This window comes from Podarcis melisellensis (assembly GCF_964234715.1).
Source record: "Podarcis melisellensis genome assembly, chromosome: 1".
NCBI lineage: Eukaryota > Metazoa > Chordata > Lepidosauria > Squamata > Lacertidae > Podarcis > Podarcis melisellensis.
The window spans coordinates 66,175,746-66,184,639 of NC_138528.1; positions in this window are offsets into that span (position 1 = coordinate 66,175,746).

An 8,894-nucleotide genomic window follows, 5' to 3' on the forward strand; every position below is an offset into this window, starting at 1 on the left:
CCTATTCTTGAATGAAATGAGGAACAGGTAAGAATGAGAGCCCTATGATTGACCCATACATTCCATCTCTCTGTGTGTTTCAGGACCAATGAAAATTGAATTGTTTGGGTCCAATTCAGTTCAATTTTTTCATTGACTCCAAAAGAAATGCACATCCACATTATGCATAACATAAGTTTTTGGTTCAATAATGGACCATTTCAAAAAAATTCAGTTCATTATACTTTTTACTGCCTGCAGTTCCTAGATTTCAAAGTAAAGCAACCCAGAATTGGGGTTTCTAAGGCCATCACCCACCATCAATAGTGCTCATTCATTGAACAGGTATATTGCGTGTAGAATTCACTACAGGCCACAACACTCTTGGATACCAGCCAAAGCTAGAAGAATTAGGAAGAGCGAAGAAAGAAAAGGAAAGCTAATATTCTCAGCCTCGGAGGGCATGTTGCCAGAGGTTGCTTCCACATGGCATGATACTCTTGCAGCCTAATGTGCTGTCAGCATTTTGTATATTAAATTCCTGCAGGTGGTACCTTCCTGCCCCTCTAAGTTTCAAGGATAGGAGAATGCAACAGTTGTGCAGTGTTAATACTGATTTATCATATATGTATGTTTGCATATGTTCTCTTAATGTCTGCATCCTCCTTGTTGACCTCAGCTGGGCTTGGATGCAGCCCAAAGGCTCAATTATTGGAAGCTACAAATCCAAAGGTTCTTTTCAGGCAGGCAACATAATACAGCAACTTCATATCCCAGGTATAATTGCTTCAGCAACTGAGGCTCAATATCAACCTTGGCATAGCTTTTGGCGCACACCTCCAACTTGCACGGGATCACAAGCTTACAGACTGTAGCTTATTTTGGAGGGTGGGGGAAGGGCTAGTACAGCTCTGAAAGACAGAGAATAAAAAGCCTAATTGTCCAAATCCAAGGTAGCAAGAAGGAGAGCAATCCTGAAATTGGTTGTAAGTTCACAGATACTTGTTGTAAGATAACTTACAAGGTGTTTCAGGCCTGCAGGGTAACATGGCTGTCCAAATATCATCCAGTTGATGTTCTGCTACATCCAGAAACTGGAGAAAGACTGAAATGCAGGTGTGTGGTGGTGGTGGGGTGTTGCTGAGATAACAACTGCATGCAAGATCGGTGTAATTTCTTGAATGTTTGCTAAAGCTTGAAAATCACAGGATGTATGCTACTCCAGTACAATACAGTACAGTTCCCATTTGTGAACAGAATTAGGTTTCCTAGAAATCTACGTCCTTTGTGGATATAAAAGGAAATTTATCCATGATAGAAAATATATTGATGTTTGTGAACATGATTACAACTGACATACATATTGTCAGGGGTTCAGGAGTGGAGGCACAGGGGAAGGAGGAAGCGGAGAGCGAAGGGGAACAATCCGAGGGCAGTGTAGGTGAGGAAGACAGTGGGGCAAGAGATTCCATGAGTCTGTCCAGTGAGTCGGAAGATTCACAGAAGGGGGCACCCATAGCCAGAGCAAGGGGGTTCCCGGGAGGGAGGCACCAGGAGCAAGGAACCAGCGGTGACTCCCAAAGCAGCAGCTGGAGATCGGGACCAGCTTCCCCACCGGAGCGTAGCGGGGGGGAAGGGTCCCACATGTCAGGGCCGGCTTCCCCTTCAGGGGAAAGAGAAGATGAGTCAGGACTGACCACGCCCCTATCGCTGAGTGAGGGAACAGAGGGGAAGTCAGAGCCAGCTAGCCCCCCGAAAGGGGGAAGCAGTGAAAGGAGCAGCGTAACGGTCAGGAGGAAGGTTACCAGCTGGGCGCGCGAGCCAAGTTCAAATGCACAGGCGCGCGGGACAGCCGGGAGCGCAGACTGGGAGCCAGGTCCTAAAGCACGCCGGAGGGAGGGGGAAGAATCCACGGACTCAGCATCAGAAGAGTCCAGAAAGGGCAGCACCCCAGCGGGCAGAAGGACCCAGAGGAGAAAGGAGCAAAGGAGGAGGTGGAGCAAGGCTAGGGTCTTGAACTGGTGTCTGGGGGGAGGAGATTCAGACGGAGCTTCAGCGGTCTAGGGTTGAGACGTAGAGCTGCGCGCCGCGGCTTTGGAATCGAAACTGAACCTTAATAAAGACTTTTGTATATAACAAGAATTGGCGTTGGTCCTCTGTGAGCTGGGACCTTGGGCAGCTCTGACACATATGAATATGGTTGAACTGACCAGACTTTTGCTGGGCTTTCAGCAACTGTACATCATAATCACTCCTATTTTGTGAATTGAATATACACTGTAAAACGAGACTGGGAAGATTGGATGATGAGATTCTGTGGACAGAGTTCCCAAAATCTGTTTCTCCAGTGCCCTAAAAATCTACTGTAAAGAGTTGGAGGCTGTCTGGAACATTCTGAAAGTTTCTGCAAGGGGAAAGGGGAATTGGCAAGAATCATTTGCCCCTCATTCTGTGAGCAACTGCTGCTGCTGCTGGACTTGTCTCATCATGATGGAACACAGGTCAGGTCAGCAATATCAGGCCAGTTTTCTGTTGCAGTTTTACAGATGGATTTCATGATGTGTGAGGCAAATCTGGTTTCTCTGTCAAATAGGATACATTATGAACGCAACGCCATGGTCCGTTGTGCAGCACACAGCATCACAGTGTGTGTTACTGTGAATGAATAATTACATATTATTAGACAACACACTGCAACCTTCAGCACATTATTCCAAACTGGAACATAAATGAATGTGAAAAGTTTCAAAAGGTGAAAATTCGGTTTCCCTTCTGCTAGCTATACAAAACAAAACAAATCAAACAAGAGAGGAGGGAAGTCTGAATCTAGCTGGAAGGGGTGCTGGGGATCATTAATTTATCACAGCCAGCATTTGCAACAAAGGCTTTATTGAAAATTTCATAAACAATTGCTCTTTCATGACTAAATTGCATAGATTTTTGGGCCCTTGCCATAGGGTTCAGCTGGGGCTGCTGTTGCTTTGAGCTATATGGCACAGTTTTCAAGGCTCTCTCCCCTTGGAGGAATTCACATCTAATAATATATTCACAAGACTTATTCTTCCATTATTAGCTATGTACTATATATATGTGTATGCCTTCTGGTGAGGAGTTGGAAGGAAATTGAGATTCTGATTGTTAACAATATTTCATGACAATAAGAGGCTATATCTCGTAATATTCAAAAAAGCTTCACCTATGCATCTGTGTTAAGTGGTTTGGTGTGATAGCAGTCATTGACTCTCTCGGGCTATAATTCTGTGCCCAGTACCAAGGAATAAAAACCCTTTATTTCCCACCATTTAGCTTCTTTATTTTTGCCCCCTCCTGGCCTTCCTCTTTCATCCCTTAACTTCTTGATTTCTGCATCCTCCTAGTCCCTAGTCTTGGTGCCACCATACTCCTGTGTTAACATCTCTAGGGCCCCTGTGAAATATCTCCATCCTTGTACGCCTTTCCCCTGATGAGCAAGAGGGTGGCATTCAACAAGACCTCCACCTGCTTGACTTTTCCATGGTTTGTTGTTGTTAATATCTGCATACTGCCCTTCAGCCAAAGATTACAGGGAAGTTCACAACAAAAATACAAAATGTGAACACAAAATGCAGACGAAAGCAAAGGCACACCAATAAGCCCCTCCCACAAAGACATTTAAAAGGTTTGATCAGCCAAAGGCCTGCATGTAGAGAAATGTTTTCACCTGATGCCTAAAGATATGTAATGAAGGCGCCAGATGAGCCTCCCTGAGGAGACCATTCCAAAAATGAGGAGCCAGCGCAGAAAAGACCTGTTCTTCTGTTGCCTTGGATTTGCGTCACAGAGTCCGCCATGGGGGAGAGTTGCTTCTCTGCTTTCCAAGCAGACTTGGAACTCAAGCTCCAGGACTGGCAGACTGGAGGACGACAGAGGTAGCCGCAAAGAATGAGAGCGCAAAATTGTAGCAGCGAGAAGAGCTACACACTCTTGCGAACTGTTTGCCAGAAGGCTTAGTGAATCATGGAAAGACAGAGAACCACCACCGAGAGAGTAGATCAAAGAAGCAGAACCAGCTTAGGTTCCTCAGACCTTTTCTCTGCCTAGTAATTAATAGAAATATTTACGGAAGGATGATCGCTGTGTTTTAATTGCTTGGAAAAAGAGGATACATTAATTGGATTTCCCACCAAGGGTGGGGAAAGAGAAATACATATTATTCCCATGTCAAAGCAAGGGAAATTTTAATTGTGCACTGGCTGTGAAAAAGGTGGACAGGATGTCTAAGGCAGAGATGGGCAGGCTGTGGCTATTCAGATGTTGCTGGACTCCATCTCCCAGTGGTCATGGATGATGGGAGATGACGTCCAACAGCACCTGCCTACCATCCTTACATGTTATAGAAAGGATCAATGCCCGTCTTTCCACAGCAAGTTCACCATGTATTTCCTGGTGCATTTGAAGGGGGAAATCTAATCATTTGACTTGTTTTTTTGTTGCGCCAGTGCACACAAAGGTCTTCTGAACCCTGTATCCCAGTTTGCTAATATGGTTGAGGTAGTCTGCTTTGTTTCACTTTAACATTCCTTTACATCTAGGGAATGGGCAATGCGAAGATGTCCTCAGCGCCAAGCCTATGGCCTGCATCCATCTATTCCCTGTGCCCAACTCTTACCCTTAGCTGTGGCGTATAGGGTGAAAAAGAAGAGTGCTGCCAGGCCAATATTTGGCCTATATTTGGACCAAAATGGGGAGGCCAGTTGCTCTCTTACACTGGGACAGTGTTGAACCTGTGAGTCAATGTCTAAGCAGAGGTTCGTGGGATCAAACCATTAGGGTTGTATGTCTGATCTGGTTGACAGGAAGCCTGGTGTATTTGAAACAAGCCTTTGGATCCCTGTGAGAAAACTAAGGAAGGAAGACAACGCCTGAGTGAGGAAGCTGAACTGCACATTTATGCATGCAGGAGTGGCAAGCACTTAAGCAGACTCCCATTAGCCTTACTTGGCTGTCTCTTCCTTTTCAGCTGGGGCTGGAAATTTCTTTTGAAGGGAGATAATTTTATAAATTGCTGAATGCACATTTTCCAGAGCCTCTGGCATTGAGCAAGAGACACTTTGCTTTTAATTTAGCCCTTCTGTTCCTATATTAAAAGGATACATTTTCAAAGCAATGGGGGCACAGTACTGGTATAAACATATCCTCCTCACAGATAAAGAGCATGTAGGATGTAACATAGATTTAGATGCTTTGAAAGTTCAACCCACCCACCCAGGGGCTGGAGAACAAGTGTTTCTCCCTGACTCCGAATGATATGACAATAAAACGGAAATGCACTTCTTGGGTCAAAGTTCAGCTGTTGTTCTGCTGCTGGGTTGAGGCAAGCTATGTTTCTGACAAATTGCTCTTGCGCCATGCACATAGCCATGTCCCTCTGGGTTGGTTGATACAGATCACGGAGGTAACAAGCCCTCTCTGACTCTCCCAAATTCCCACTGTTTGTGATTGACAGCTACTGCCGTGAAATGAGTTGTGTCAGCTACTGTTGTCAAAGCTGGCTATTCAGTATCAATGAAACCCTAAGCATATACACCTGACCATTCCTGTACCACCTAGAATAAATCTCACTATCCCATTTATTTGGAATTAGTATTAGTAGAATGATCAGTTGGTTGTATTCAGATCTTTTGAGGAAGATGAGCTAGGGAGAAGGGGACAGGGAGAAGAATATGGCTGTTATGTTATAGTGTGCCAGTGAGACTCCCCAAAAATATGGCTGACCACTGTTGGAGGCTGGATATTGGACTAGATGGCTCATTGGTGTGCTTCATCAATGAAATGTTTTATTTTCCTACAGAAATAATGCATGGCAATATATAGTGTGGAAACCAGTTCTTAATAAACTTGGAGGTTCCAGCTGACAATGATCTATATTAATAGGTAACACCGACTGCAGTATTTGGCTTGAATCCAGAATTGGTGCTTTGTAAAATAGCTCACCTCCATCCAAGCTTCTTTGTAGGTCGCCCAGCTTGACACATCTGACCGAATCGGCTTTGTTTAACATCTCCCCGTTCACTATTGTAAAATTTTAAACAAAAGACCCCACCCCTTTTGAAATAAGTTGATGAAATTTGCAGGCATGGTAGCCACTCATGATTGGATAAAGCCTGCCAAACTGCAGAGATATAGGTCTACCTGTGCGTGCACATACACCTGAAAGGAACCATCGCTAACTCTTTTTTTGTGGAATTTGCAGGTAAAATTGCCCCTTCTGATAAAATAAGTTTTGTCAAATTTCAGAAGGTGGTTTTCTTGCAAGAGTGGCTAAAAATAAAATCACTTAATCTTTCCTGTTATTTTGTGGATATTTTGTAGGAGAGCAGCACACACACAGAAGAGAAATACTCTTAGGTAAGAAACCTGCTAAACTGCAGACAAAAAGGTCCATGAGCTGTTCTGCTAGCTTCCTACAAGCTTGATGTGTTAGTCACAAAGGAGCTGTCCCACTGAAATCTCCTTCCCCCCTCTGCCATTTCCCTTGAACTTTGAGAAGACAAATGTTTTGCCCTTGTAGAAATAGCATTTGCATCCCAAGCATTGGGATTGGTGAGCACTGGTGAAGCTCCCTTTGATTGCAAATTAGACCTATCGGTTGACTCCACCCTCCTGATCTGGGCATTTTTCTAGACGTTTTGATTTTGTGAAGCTGCTGCCTCTCCCACTTTCTCCACACCACAGCCTTAAAGGTTAAGCTTCGAGACATCATTTCACTTTTCACAGACCTTTATCATTTCTATCTCTATTTTTAATGCCTGAGTCAGAGGCTACAAGGTGCTCAGGGGTTTCTGCTTTGACTTGTTCCTGCCTTGTAGAGATCTTGCAAAAAAACCCCAATCCTTCCAAGGCATCTCACCCCATCATTTGTGAATTGTACCAATCTTTAGCACACCTGGACGAACAGGGATCTCAATTCTCTCAGCGCCAGTCCTTCCATAAATAAAATAGCACTTTCTGGCACAGGATATCGACAGGCTTGGGGAATCTCCAAGTTTGAAAAGATACAAAACAACTTTAGCAATCCCACCTTTCAAGTTTGCAATTCTAAGGTGGGGAAGGGGGACCTGAAGGTGGTCTAACAGTCTCATGACAACAATCAGAAGGGTGGAGCAACTCTCTTGCACACCTCCATCCTTTCCCATTCGTTTTTCTTTTACAAATGAAAAACAAATTACGCCAGCTCCTGGGCCGGCATAGTTTTCTCCTAGTGGTACTACTGGGAAGGGTATGGATCCTTTGAATTGATGCCTTCCCCAAGCCTACGCCAAACACACCCACCCTCTCTAAGGCTGGACCCCTGACTTTGGAGAGGGAGATGCTCTCGATGACCTCTGGGATGACTTCTTGGGGATCATAGGTCTGCATGGTCTGAGGGGGAATCTCATTAAAGCAGACCAGTGAGAACCAAGTCACGTCGGTGGCCACTGAATGCTGACTGAGTGTTGGAGGGAGGAGTCCGCATTGCCCCAATGTTGCAGGTGCCCCTTGCCCTTTTCTTTTAGGTAAGGAATAATAATAATAATAATAATAATAATAATAATAATAATAATAATAAAAAATTCTATTTTTATCCCGCCCTCCCTGGCCAAAGCCGGGCTCAGAGTGGCTAACATCATACAAGTAAGACAATGCATAAAAACAAGCAATCAATAAATTAAGATACATCCCACAATTAATTCAAACAAATTAAAATTAAAACTGGTTACCAACTGTTTCCCACTAATATTATAAGCACCAGTGAGCGGGCTGGGAACCTCCTTTGTGCTTGTTCTTATACAAGGAGAAAATGAGTCAGACTGAACCCTGACAAAGGCTGGGGTACAGGCTGCTGCTGCTGCTGCAAATGTAAGGAGTAGCTTTGCAGCCCTTACTGAGCTTGAGAGTAGATGAGAGGCTTTTCTCTTGTTTTAAAGTTGTTGCAGTGTTTCTAGCTGTTTTTAATTATCTCATATGTAAATCGCCTAGAGACAGTGGTTTAGAAGGCCATTGGCAAATTAATGATGATGATGATGATGGTGATGATGATGATGATACGTGCGCCATGCGCTTCCCTTCATCAGAGCTCTTTACCAGGAACATCAAAGGAGCAGCTTGAAGGCTGGAAAGTAGGAGCCAGAGCTCAATGCTGAAGGGGAAGTTGAGGAACAGGCTGGTTGCCACAAAGTCATGCTCTTTTAAAAGCTACTCGTTGGCAAATTTGATTCAAGAAGCTGCTGGCTTGGCAGGTATGTGGATCCCAAATTTCCCTTACTATCTGCATTGTCAAAAATCCATCTATTACCGTCTGTTTTGTGTTTTAGTATCTTAGAAGCTTCAATAATATATTAGTTTTTGTTTGTTTGTTTGTTAAAAATAATCAACCCTTTTTATTTTCATAGGTTACGTGAGAGCATTTCCACTCAGGACATTAAAAAAAGAGAACAGCAGTTGTTGTTTAGTCGTTTAGTCGTGTCCGACTCTTCGTGACCCCATGGACCAGAGCACGCCAGGCCCTCCTGCCTTCCACTGCCTCCTGCAGTTTGGTCAAACTCATGCTGGCAGCTTTGAGAACACTGTCCAACCATCTTGTCCTCTGTCGTCCCCTTATCCTTGTGCCTTCCATCTTTCCCAACATCAGGGTCTTTTCCAGGGAATCTTCTCTTCTCATGAGGTGGCCAAAGTATTGGAGCCTTAGCTTCACGATCTGTCCTTCCAGTGAGCACTCAGGGCTGATTTCCTTCAGAATGGATAGGTTTGATCTTCTTGCAGACCATGGGACTCTCAAGAGCCTCCTCGAACACCATAATTCAAAAGCATCAATTCAGAACAGCAGTACATAACCCATAAAACAGAAGAAACTAAGAGGTACCCATGTGCAGACCTTGCAAAAGTCTTTCCAAAAA